Below are 12,500 nucleotides of genomic sequence, written 5' to 3'. Positions count from 1 at the left end.
CGTGTTGAGCAAGAGCTGTGCTGGTCTTGTTCTTCTTAATGTCAGCGTCGTGCTCTACCAATCGGGTTCCTAGTGCTCTTTTTGTTGTTCCAACGTAGATTTTGTCACAGTTCTCATTGTCTCTCCCCGTGCATTGAATCTCGTATACTACGTTGTTTTGTTGTAGGGGTTCTATGGGGCTTTTTGTTCGTGTAAAGATAGTTGAAAGTGTGCTGTTGGATTTGTAGGCGAGGGATATATTTCGTTTTTGTTTCTTCATGTTATGGTTTAAGTCTTCAGTAAGCTTGGGTATATATGTGACACTGTGGTATTGCTTTGTCTCCGTTGTGATCTCTGTTGATGCTTTATTTCGTTTTCTATTTCCTTCTGATAGCTATTGTTTTATTAGAGATGTAATTAGGTGACTCGGGTAATTATTATTGGTGAGTATGGAGTGTATTTTGGTTTTGTTTTTTTCCCAGAACTTTTGGTGGCTTATCGTAAATATTTTGTGTATTAAATTTTTCGCTGTGTTTATTTTATATTTTTTGGGTTGTGATGATATGAAATTTATAATACGTCCGGAGGCGTTGGATTTGGAGTACCAGTCAAGTATGAGTTTGGAATTTTTCCTGTCGATAAGAACATCAAAAAAGGGTATAACCGAATTTTCCTCTTTTTCAATGGTAATTTGCAGCTTATTATGGTACTTATTTAGCGTGCTCAGAATAATATCCAGGTCGTTTCGTTTCACAATCGCAAAAAAGTCATCCACGTACTTTACTATGAATTTCATCTCTATGTTGTGAAGTTGTTTTAGTTCGTAGATGGTATTTTCCAGTAAATCATCCATTATTATATCTGCTATGGTTGGAGAAAGTGGGTTTCCCATTGGCATTCCATAGCTTTGTGTGAAAATTTTGTCATCGTAGATAAAGTAATTGTTCCGACAGAAATTCAAAAGTTTAAGGAACTTGTTTTTTGGGATGTTCGATTGCAGTTTGTTAAATTTGGTCATAATGATTTGTATGGCTAAGTACGTTGATATGTTAGTAAATAACGATACCACATCGAATGACACTAGTATCTCGTCTTCACTAATATTTATGTTTTTCAATCTATCTTTTAGTATGTAAGAGTTTTTAATGTTGTATTCGTCCGAAGTTAAATTATTTAATATTTGACCAATGTATTTTGATAAACCGTAACATGGGACGCTCACAGATGATGCTATTGGACGTAAAGGAAGGTTTGGTTTATGGGTTTTTGGTAGACCGTAGAGTATAGGCGCCGTGGCTGCGGTGCAGGTTAGTTGCCTTTTCTCTTTGAAACTTATTATTTTGTTTTTGTAAAGATCGTCGACTAGTTGGTTATTCTGTTTTTGTAGTGTGTGTGTTGGGTAATTTCTCAATGTTTTATACGTGTTTTTGTCTTCAAGTAATATTTCCATTTTGTGTTTGTAGTCAGTTTTGTACATTGCCACTGTCTTATTTCCTTTATCCGAGTTTGTAATAATGATGCTGTCTTTGTGTTTCTTTAGAAATTTGGTAGTTTTTCTGTACGCTTCTAAGATAAATTTGTCCGTTGGGTTATGCTTAGTGTGTCGTTTGTATTGCATTATTCTGTTACTGAGCTTGGTTCTTTCGATTTCTTTCTCTCTCTCATCTTCTATTTGCTGGATGATCTGCTCCATTTCAGCAATAATCTTTAAAGGTTTGAAGCTATTGTTTGTTGTAGGTAGTGTAAATTTTCTACCGAGAGAGAGTAACCATTTTACTTCCCCGGGAAAGTGTATTTTCGTCTTGTTAACAAACCAATCGCTGTTTACTTTAATTCCAAGTTTAGTTAGTTGTGTTTGTTTAAGCCTCTCCAACTTTGATGTTTGTGTTGCTTCTCGTTCGTTTGCAATTCTTTGGTTTATTAGTGCTTGGTTGTAAACGACGGAGTTGAAATCAAAATCACTCAGAATTCGCTTCAGTTTTCTTTCTGTATACAGAATATGGTCTTTTGTAGATTTTATGTTGATGTTTGTTTGTGTTATCTCTATGTTAAGGATTTTCTTGAGAAATAAACGTTTCTCCTTTTCTAGTTGATGTTGTATATTTTTCGTTGTTGTTTTTATAGTTATGCGCTTTGTGGGGTTTGTCAAGTAGTCGGGTATTAAGTCATATCTTCTGCATTCCAATAAGAAATTTAGTTGCGATGTCTGTTGAGTTAGTTTTTGTTTGCTGTGATCTTTCAGCGTTATGCAAATAGCTTCTCCGTACTTGTGTTTCATATGTGCATAAAAATTATTCATGGTTGTGTTTGTATTTTTGTTGGTGCAATAAAATAAAGATAAATGCGATTGTATATCGGCAGGCCTTCCGAATAAATTTGCTTCTTTTAATTTTCTGACCAGTATTTAGTTATTTGAATGTTTATAGGCTTTCCTGATCTTTTCGATTTCAAATGAAAACACTAAAAAACTTTAGTTTTCCTCCATTTTTAACAAAATAATAAGTTTCAAAGAGAAAAGGCAACTAACCTGCACCGCAGCCACGGCGCCTAGACTCTACGGTCTACCAAAAACCCATAAACCAAACCTTCCTTTACGTCCAATAGCATCATCTGTGAGCGTCCCATGTTACGGGTTATCAAAATACATTGGTCAAATATTAAATAATTTAACTTCGGACGAATACAACATTAAAAACTCTTACATACTAAAAGATAGATTGAAAAACATAAATATTAGTGAAGACGATATACTAGTGTCATTCGATGTGGTATCGTTATTTACCAACATATCAACGTACTTAGCCATAAAAATCATTATGACCAAGTTTAACAAACTGCAATCGAACATCCCAAAAAACAAGTTCCTTAAACTTTTGAATTTCTGTCTGAACGACAACAATAGTTTATCTACGATGCCAAAATTTTCACACAAAGCTATGGAATGCCAATGGGAAACGCACTTTCTCCAACCATAGCAGATATAATAATGGATGATTTACTGGAAAATACCATCTCCGAACTAAAACAACTTCACAACATAGAGATGAAATTCATAGTAAAGTACGTGGATGACTTTTTTGCGATTGTCAAACGTAACGACCTGGATATTATCCTGAGCACGCTAAATAAGTACCATAATAAGCTGCAATTTACCATGGAAAAAGAGCAAAATTCGGTTATACCCTTTTTGGATGTTCTTATCCACAGGAAAAATTCCAAACTCATACTTGACTGTTACTCCAAATCCATCGCCTCCGGACGTATTATAAATTTCATATCATCACAACCCAAAAAATATAAACTAAACACAGCGAAAAATTTAACACACAAAATATTTACGATAAGCCACCAAAAGTTCTGGGAAAAAAACAAAACCAAAATACACTCCATACTCACCAATAACAATTACCCGAGTCACCTAATTACATCACTAATAAAACAAGAGCTATCAGAAGGAAATAGAAAACGAAATAAAGCATCAACAGAGATCGCAACGGAGACAAAGCAATACCACAGTGTCACATACATACCCAAGTTTACTGAAAACTTAAACCATAACATGAAGAAACAAAAACGAAATATATCCCTCGCCTACAAATCCAACAGCACACTTTCAACTATCTTTACACGAACAAAAAGCCCCATAGAACCCCTACAATACAACAACGTAGTATACGAGATTCAATGCACGGGGAGAGACAATGAGAACTGTGACAAAATCTACGTTGGAACAACAAAAAGAGCACTAGGAACCCGATTGGCAGAGCACGACGCTGACATTAAGAAGAACAAGACCAGCACAGCTCTTGCTCAACACGTATTATCACATGGACACACAGCTGATATAAAGAACGCGAAAATAATAGACATAGAAAAGAGGGAAAGAACGAGATTCACGTTGGAAAGTCTACACATATTACAAAAAAGGGAGAGGACAATGAACAAAAAAGAGGACACAAAATTTATTGCTGCTAGCTATTTGGCATGCTTATGACACTCAGTACGACAAGTGTACCTAAAGATGATGGTACCGATAAATCTTTTTTAGTTTATAATCACTTGGTTTTGTGATTTTATAGATATGTATTAAATTATTTCTTTGTATGTAAGTTTTTGTCAAAAAAATGTTTGTTATAGTGATAAAACATGTCAAAATTAATTTTGTTCTATCATTTTTCGGTGCAGAATAAAGAATTAACCCCTGATGATGCCAAGGAGTTTGGCGAAACGTTGGGTAAAAATGGAGGAAAACTAAAGTTTTTTAGTGTTTTCATTTCAAATCGAAAAGATCAGGAAAGGCTATAAACATTCAAATGAACTTTTCAAGTTTAATAAATGTAATAATTAGTTTCTTACAAAAATGTTTTTCATAAATAGTCCATACATATATTGTTGTAGCAGTGCCACACACAAAGCTGACCACACATATCTTTAGTGTAAGTGGCATCATCGACATTCGTGCTCACAGTGAATTTCTGCGTATGTATGTATGAATTTACGCATGTATGTACGCGAACGAGATGAGAGAAAGAATAACATTAGATAAAACGAACTAAAAGAACAAATGAACTAAAAGAACAAATAGAACCGAAATCGAAGATATAGTTCACTTGTTCAGTTGAGAGACCCGGTCAATTTAACAAGTTCAGAACGAAACGACCCAACTCTATTTGTGCCGATAATTGAGTGAGTCATGCCCACCTGTTGCTTTTGCAAGACGAAAAGAAAAGAAATAAAAGGAAAGAAGAAAGGAGAAAACATAAAAGGGAAGCAAAAAAATAAGGGTAAGAAAAGAGGAAAGGAAGGGAACGAAACAAAAGTATAGTTCCTTCTTCTGTAGTACATATTTATCATTTTTTGAGTCTCCATAGCGAGTTTTGAGCTTTAATTTTTAAGACCACCCTAATGTACATATGTGTTCATCCATATTGCGACTAATTAGTTTGTGCTGATAATTGAGTGAGTCATGTCTACCTGTTGCGTTTGCAAGTATTGTTATCACTTCGCCACGAAAACGTTAATTATCAGATATCAGTTTAACCCTAATGTAGGCCACTTAATAAAAAGGGTCACAATCAAAAGAAGTTGAAATTTAAATATATGATTCATGTTTAGTTTGTTCAACCACGAAAAGTTTCTGATCTTGAAATAAGATTAAATCTAGTTTTCCTATAATAAAGGCTCAAAGGAGCTGCTGATATACGACTAGTGAATTTTTTTTATACTGCATGGATAGTATACTCTCTGGCCTTTAATGAGTTAATATGTATGTATATACTAAAAGCTTGTTGCAGCTTTTTGACATAATTTCTTACCAACTAAAGATCAAAAAAGGTGCAAATAACTTAGAGTACATACATATTTTCGACTATGAACAAAAAAACCCCCGGACTATCGATTGATCATAATTTGGTTATACCTTTCAGCTCTTGATATATATGAAGTTTCAAAAGAAAAAAATTTGAATCGCTTTTCTCGGTTATAACAATCGATTCACACGCTAGTTGACGTTTGTTATTGCTATCGTACTAACGTTTTTTGTGTGCTTGGCGTGTTTTTGGAACGCTAAAATAAATATATAAATTGATACATACATACACCTATTAACATTTGTACTATACAAAGGCAATTTATGTTTTGTGACTTCATTTGCAGTTGACGCTAACTACAGTGATTAATAGTAGAACTGAAAAGCTTACAAGTTTTAATACTTTACTAACAATATGTGTGGCGCTTTGTGGGAGTGTATCAAATGCCCTGGGAAGGTTGTGTGTTGGTAAGTTTGAAAATGTGTATACATATGTGCGCTCGCTAATTCTTTACTTTAGCTCACAACTACTAAAACCGTCCAAAAATATTGGGAGAGGTGTCAAAAGACGCGTTCTGCACCCAGGACGACGAATCCGAATACGGAAATTAAAAATATTATTTTTGTCAAAAAATATTTCTAAAAAACCGAAAAGTTGCCCCGGAGCGCTCCGAAACCAGGGGTGGAATCCATAGTATTTTTGCGCAGAACACCTTTTTGCGTTGGCGGCCTTCGGCCGCGTTTAAAAAAAAAATTACCCTGGCGGTCCACCAATGGATTTGGATCAAAATTAAATCCGTAAATTTTTCTAAGCGGGGTCGCTCCTCTGAAGTGTGGCAAGCACACCGAGTGTATTTCTGCCATGAAAAGCTTCTAAGTGAAATCTCATCTACCTTGCGGATGCCGTTCGGAGTCGGCATAAAAAAACAAGTAGGTCCCGTTCCGCCAATGTGTAGGAAAAACTAGAAGGAGCACGACGCAAATTGGAAGGGAAGCTCAGCTTAAAATCTCTTCGGAGGTTATCGCACCTTACATTTATTTTATTTTTTTATTAGCAGCCAACCTCTGTTCTAGATTTTTACCCAAAGCAGAAAAGTGCAAGAAAAAATATGTTAGTGATATTTTGGTCATAGTCTACAACAGGGTTCTGCTGCTAATACACGTCATCTGGAGAGGTGTCGAAAGACGGGTTGAGCTTACTACCAATCATGATAAAAACATGGTATCAATAATCCGAAGGCGGATGTAAAAAACTTTATTTTTTTTTTCAAAAGAGATTCACAAAAAATACAGTTAATTCATACGAAAGCATGACACTCTTAATACTCGTCAAAAAATATTGAACCGAAACGGAAGTCAAAAGTTTTGGGTGTATAAAAAGATATTTATGAAAAACCGAAAAATTACCCCGGATCGCTCCGAAACCGGCCGTGGGATCCATAGTAGTTTTGCGCAGAACTCCTTTCTGCACTGCCGACCTTCGGCTGCACTTATAAAAAAAACCACCCTGGGTTGGCAAAACACTGGTTTGGAGATCAAAACTACATACATATATTAGCGCGCATTTTCGGTAATTCTATACGACATCATGACACTCTTAATATATGTCCAAAAGTATTAAGTGGGGTGTAAAATACGCGCTTTGGACGCAGGATCGGGAATTCGGAAATGGAAGCTAAAAAATTTGCAAAAGAAAATCAAAATTTTCATGTGGTTGTTGTAATTTTGATGATGTTGGCGTACCCCAAAAAAACATTGTGAATAAAAGTAGTTTTTTATATTGTACGCAAAAATACTTTGGACTAACAACAACAACAACCACTTAAATCATAAACGGCCCAACAACAACAACAACATGGACATTTCTTACTTATTTTTGTACACATCTTTTAACAGAAGTAAAGTTTTTTTATCTAGCATTTACCCTTCTTATAAACCAAGTTTTTTCAGAGTCCCAAGACACTCCCTAATTCGCGAAAAATCAAATAAAAGGTGCATAATTCGAATTAGTTTTTGGGTTCTTACTTGGTATGTTACCAGCTGTTAAAAATGCATTTATGTTTTCTTCCAATTTAGTGAGCTGAGTTTGAGTAACAAAAATTATAGTACAAATACAAATTTTTAATGTGAAATTAAAGTAGGTTAGACCATTTATCCTTTGCTTTTCAGTTGTTGTTTTGAAGATATTGGAAATGAGAATATGAATTTATCAAAATCTGAAACAAATGTTATGAGGAAATCCTGTTGTTGTTGTAGCGATTAGGACACTCCCCGAAGGCCTTGGGAGTGTTATCGAGTTGATGGTCCTTTACCGGATGCAGATCCGGTACGTTCCGGTACCAAGCCCGACCATCTCGGGAACGATTTTTGATGACCACATGCGACCTTCTAGGCCATCACGCCCCCTAGTTCCATGGATACAGATCCGGTACGCTCCGGTAACATAGCACCCTTAAAGTGCTAGCCCGACCATCTCGGGAACGAATTATATGGCCACATTAAACCTTCTGGCCATACCTCCCTCTCCACCCCCAAGTTCCTCATGGTCGCCAGAGCCTCGTCTGTTAATGGAACAGTATTCGCCACGGATAAGTGAGGTTGACAATTGGGTTTGGAGAAGCTATGTATTGCGCTGGCAACCTGAAAGGGTTGCGCTACACAAATTCCTTGAATCCGGTATTTTAGTCGCCTCTTACGACAGGCATGCCTACCGCGGGTATATTCTAGGCCCCTAACCCGCTGGGGTATGAGGAAATCCTCTAAAATGAGTATGAGGAATATTACTTATATGCTCAATGTGCAATATATAGGACACTCTCATAAGTATATGCTTATATAAAAATAACCCTGGAACACTTATATTACATTCACATTGCGCTATAAACTAGAGATTATTAGCCATTTGGAGTTTAAGACATAGTTTACATATAACGAGATTATCTCCATTTTCGTACTTAACTCCTCAAATTAATTAAATTATTTAAATGACTAGCTTTCCCAAATAAATTTTCCCTTCCATAATCGGTACCTAAGAACAAAGTTTAGAGATGTTGACTTTTTTCATAGACAAAGAACCAACTCTAGGTTGTCAACTTAAATTGGAAGCACGAAATAATAGAGAAATATTAAAATTTGACAGGAAATAATTTAATTCCTAGGGTTAGGACATATGTGAACGCGTAGATTAACAATTGCCGATTTAATGTAGATTAGTGCATGTGTAAACGTGGTCTAACAGTGTTGGTAAACTTAAAAAGAACCCATGAGCTCTAGTTTATGGCGCAACGTGAATGTCATATTAGATTCTCTAAAGTTGAATACAAGCGAAATATAATATTTTTAGTTAATAATTGAGAAAAATTTAACTTACAGCTGAAACGTAACACAATAATCCGAGCTATTCACGAATATTAAATCTATATCATATGTATAAATAAATTGATGTGCAATAGTCTCGCTAAAACTCAAGAATGACTTGTCTGATTTCCATAATTATACTCAGCTGAGCTGAGCTCACAGAGTATATTAATTGTGTTCGCATAACTGTACCCCGTAACGGTATAAACTAATCGAGATAGATACACTGAAAAAAAATACTGGTAAAATCAACTGAAATACGGGTCAATTCAACCGAAATTTCTGTTAATTTTTATCCATCGCAACAAGATGTTGAATCAACTGCACACAAATCGTTGATTCGTAATTGACCGTTTTAGTAGTCAAATGAACAAAAAAAGTTGTTGCGACAGCTTTGTACGAAAGTACCTATGTTACCATATACATAAATAAATAAACAAATGTAAGGCGCGAAAACCTCCGAAGAGATCTAAGGCCGAGCTTCTCTTCCAATTTGCGTCGTGCTCGTCTTGATTGTCCCTAAAAATGGGCGGACTCCGAACGGCATCTGCAAGGCAGATGAGTTTTCACTGAGAGCTATTCATGGCAGAAATACACTTGGAAATTTTGATGTTGCTTTGCCCGGGGTGTGAACCTAGGGCATACTGTGTGGCAGGTGGAGCACGCTACTATCGCACCACGGTGGCACTTACTAACCGAACGTCAATTGGGCTTACATCAAATATGCTGGCACACATTAAACATTATACACTTTATTATTTTGTTTTATTAAACGCACTTTCACCAAATTGTATACTTTATAATTTATTTAATTTATAATTTTGAATTTCGCTTTGCAAATAGAAATGAAAATAGTAGTCACTAGACTGATTCTCAATTCTTTCAGTTGCAGCTCAGCTCATTCTCAATTCAAATTCTTCTCTCGCATGTAGTCGCCACACTTGATTGTTTCGAACGAAACTTGTATAAATGTTTGACATAACATTTTAAATAGAAAACTTGTAAGGTATAAAAAAGTAAAGAATTAAATAGCTAGAAGGTAATTCACCACTGGAGTAACTTTACATGTAATTCAGCAAGTTTAATTTTCGAAACACTTTAATTTGAAACGATTCCAAAACAACCCAAACTTTTATGTTGTCGGAAACATCAACATTAAAAAAGGATGTTTTTTTATTATCTTATTAAATTCGTTCGCTTGAGTGAAAATTCGTAAAAACTCGAACAAAATGATACTTACTTTGGAAAAATCCTGTCCGTTCAAACAAAACTTTTGCAACAAGAGGGCGCAATTTGGCATTTCGCTTGGAGGAGAAGTTGCAAAGTTGTACCCGATAAATAGGTGTGCCGGTATCTCATAATTTTTTGCACAGTAAATTCAAAAAATGGTTTTTCGTTTTGTATTGATAACTGAAAAGCTAGTTTTTTATTGTCTTCCCCTTTTCGTGTATTTTTTCGATTTGATGGTTTTCTTATTTTGGTGTTTTTTTTTTTTAACAAGTGGCACCATCGTCATGAGTACAAACTAGATAGTGCAGTGAGCGTAAAATTCTCTTTGAAATTTGCTCATGTATTGACTGTTGATCGCTGTTGAAATGACCAGTGAGATCAGTTGTGTTAACAGAAAAATCAGTTAGATTGACCAGGAATCTGTCAATTACAGAATTTTGTTAACTTAAGAGCGACAATTTCTCTTCTGTTGAAATGACTAAACTAATTTGTTCGTTTGGCAAAGAACTCGGTGGAATTAACCATAATTCGATCAATTTCACTGAATCTCTGCTAAGTCAAGAACAACAGAACCCATTTGATGACTTTACTAGCACCATTTCTTTCAGTGTATAGACTTCAATGAGTCGTTTATTTTGAAAGTGGTTTAAGTCTATTTAAAAAAAAAAAAAAAATGGAGTTAATGATAACAATAATCACATTCCTATATAATCTTTTTTGTATAAAAAATTTAAGTCTAGTATCATTAAAATCGCTATGATTTTGGGGACTTGAAAATTACTTAGCTAACAAAATCCAAAAAAAAAAAATATTTTGAAACTGGTTTAAGTCCACTTAAATAGAACTTATTATTTAATATTTATTTAAAATTTATTATTATTAATTATTATCTGGAAGAACCAATTCATATAAAACACTAATGGCGAATGTGTAAATTGGCTAAGGATATGTTGGATGCGATTTATAAAAAATGCACCCTATAAAATGCTTTATAAAGAATCTATGGAAGTGGATAAAGAGTTCAAAATACTTGATTTATTACCTTGTCGGGGAAGTTCAAGGAACTCCAACAAAATAAATTTAACACCATTGTACAAAAATGTACGTCCCATTTCAACTCCTAAGTATAAGGATATGATGGAGTTACTAAGGTATATACAACCTATGTACCATGAAAATTTCAACAACCTCACACGGAGAAATAATATGGCAAAATCTTCAATATTATCCTTAATAATAAATGAATGTAAATTTAATTTTTTAATAAATGAATTAATATTTATTTTTAAAAACATTTTTTTAATTACATAAATAAAAATCTTTATCTAACTTGAAAACTTCCCTATTTATTTTCATCAAAGTTAACATATTACCAATCTCTATTATTTAATTTCTTAAAAATAAGTGAACTTATTCCTTTTCACAAACAAAAAAGTCATTTTATTAATTTTGAAAGTGGTTTAAATCCATTTTAGGTTCTGAAACACAGCTTATTTTTATAGTAAAGTTTACAAAACATATTACATTATATATTCTAACATGTTTAGGCCACAAAGCAATAAAAAAAAAATTAATACTACTAACAATATTTTTGAAACAAATCAAACAAGAACCCTTAAATATCTCAATATAAAAAAATGGATTTAAACCACTTTCAAAATAAACGACTCCATATATCAAAATGATCTGGGCGAAAAAATAAATTCATTAAGCCATGTCCGTCCGTCCGTCTGTCCGTAAACACGATAACTTTAGTAAATTTTGAGGTATCTTAATGAAATTTGTTATGTAAGTTCCTGGCCACTCGTCTCAGATCGCTATTTAAAATGAAATCGGACTATAACCACGCCTTTCTCGATATCGAAAATTTCGAAAAACCGAAAAAGATAATTCATTACTAAAGACGGATAAAGCAATGAAACTTGGTAGGTGGGTTGACCTTGTAACGCAGAATAGAACATTAGTAAAATTTTGGACAATAGCCGTGGCACAGCCCATTTTTAAAAGAAGGTAATTTAAAAGTTTTGCAAGCTGTAATTTGGCAGCTGAGTATGTAATGTTCGGTTACACTCGAACTTAGCCTTCCTTACTTGTTTTGGTTTGGATTCGTTTGCTATGGTTTAAGAATGGTTTAGAAAAAAAAATGGAAAAGTGGGCGGGGTCGTGCCTTGAGGCAATGCAAATTTCATCGTGCTAAAAATCCAAGCCTGTTTGGCTCGAACTATTGATATTGTAACGAACTTGCTGCAAATCCTCTTATTTGCAACCCTCTGCTAAGTTCGTATCGCTAAACTGTTGAATAAATAACTCCAATATTGAATACTGGAAAAATGGCCTTTATTCAAGTACTTCACAATAACACTTATACTTTGCTACTCGCTGGGTTAATAACCAAACTGATTGATAACTCAAATTAAACTCTACTATTGGCCGCCAGATCGTGTGCTTAATCAATAACTCATTGATTGCTCAACTCAAACTGAATTACTTCTTACTCGCCTGCCCCGCTTTTATAGTTTACGCTGCATACTTCTAGGCTCTTCCATTTCCAGAACTTACCAACTATATTCGTGTGTGCATAGTTCTCATATAGTTTCTACTTGTTTACAATTGTCTACTTTTTAGC

General features: G+C 34.5%; 1 protein-coding gene and 1 long non-coding RNA gene across 2 annotated transcripts in view; one reads left to right on the top strand and one right to left on the bottom strand.

Annotated features, from left to right (window-relative positions):
• The window catches only part of LOC137234009 (tRNA (guanine(26)-N(2))-dimethyltransferase-like), a 454,486-nt gene that overhangs the window by 73,364 nt on the left and 368,622 nt on the right, over positions 1-12,500 (bottom strand). The gene's annotated exons all lie outside the window — the stretch shown is intronic.
• LOC137252291 (uncharacterized) lies at positions 3,292-4,235 on the top strand. The gene is made up of 2 exons (XR_010953501.1): positions 3,292-4,084; positions 4,165-4,235. It is a non-coding gene; the product is annotated as an uncharacterized lncRNA (long non-coding RNA).

Source organism: Eurosta solidaginis, chromosome 5, assembly GCF_040869045.1.
Source record: "Eurosta solidaginis isolate ZX-2024a chromosome 5, ASM4086904v1, whole genome shotgun sequence".
NCBI classification, from domain to species: Eukaryota; Metazoa; Arthropoda; class Insecta; order Diptera; family Tephritidae; genus Eurosta; species Eurosta solidaginis.
Note: the sequence above shows the minus strand (reverse complement) of the source record. Positions and strands in the feature narration are given on the sequence as shown.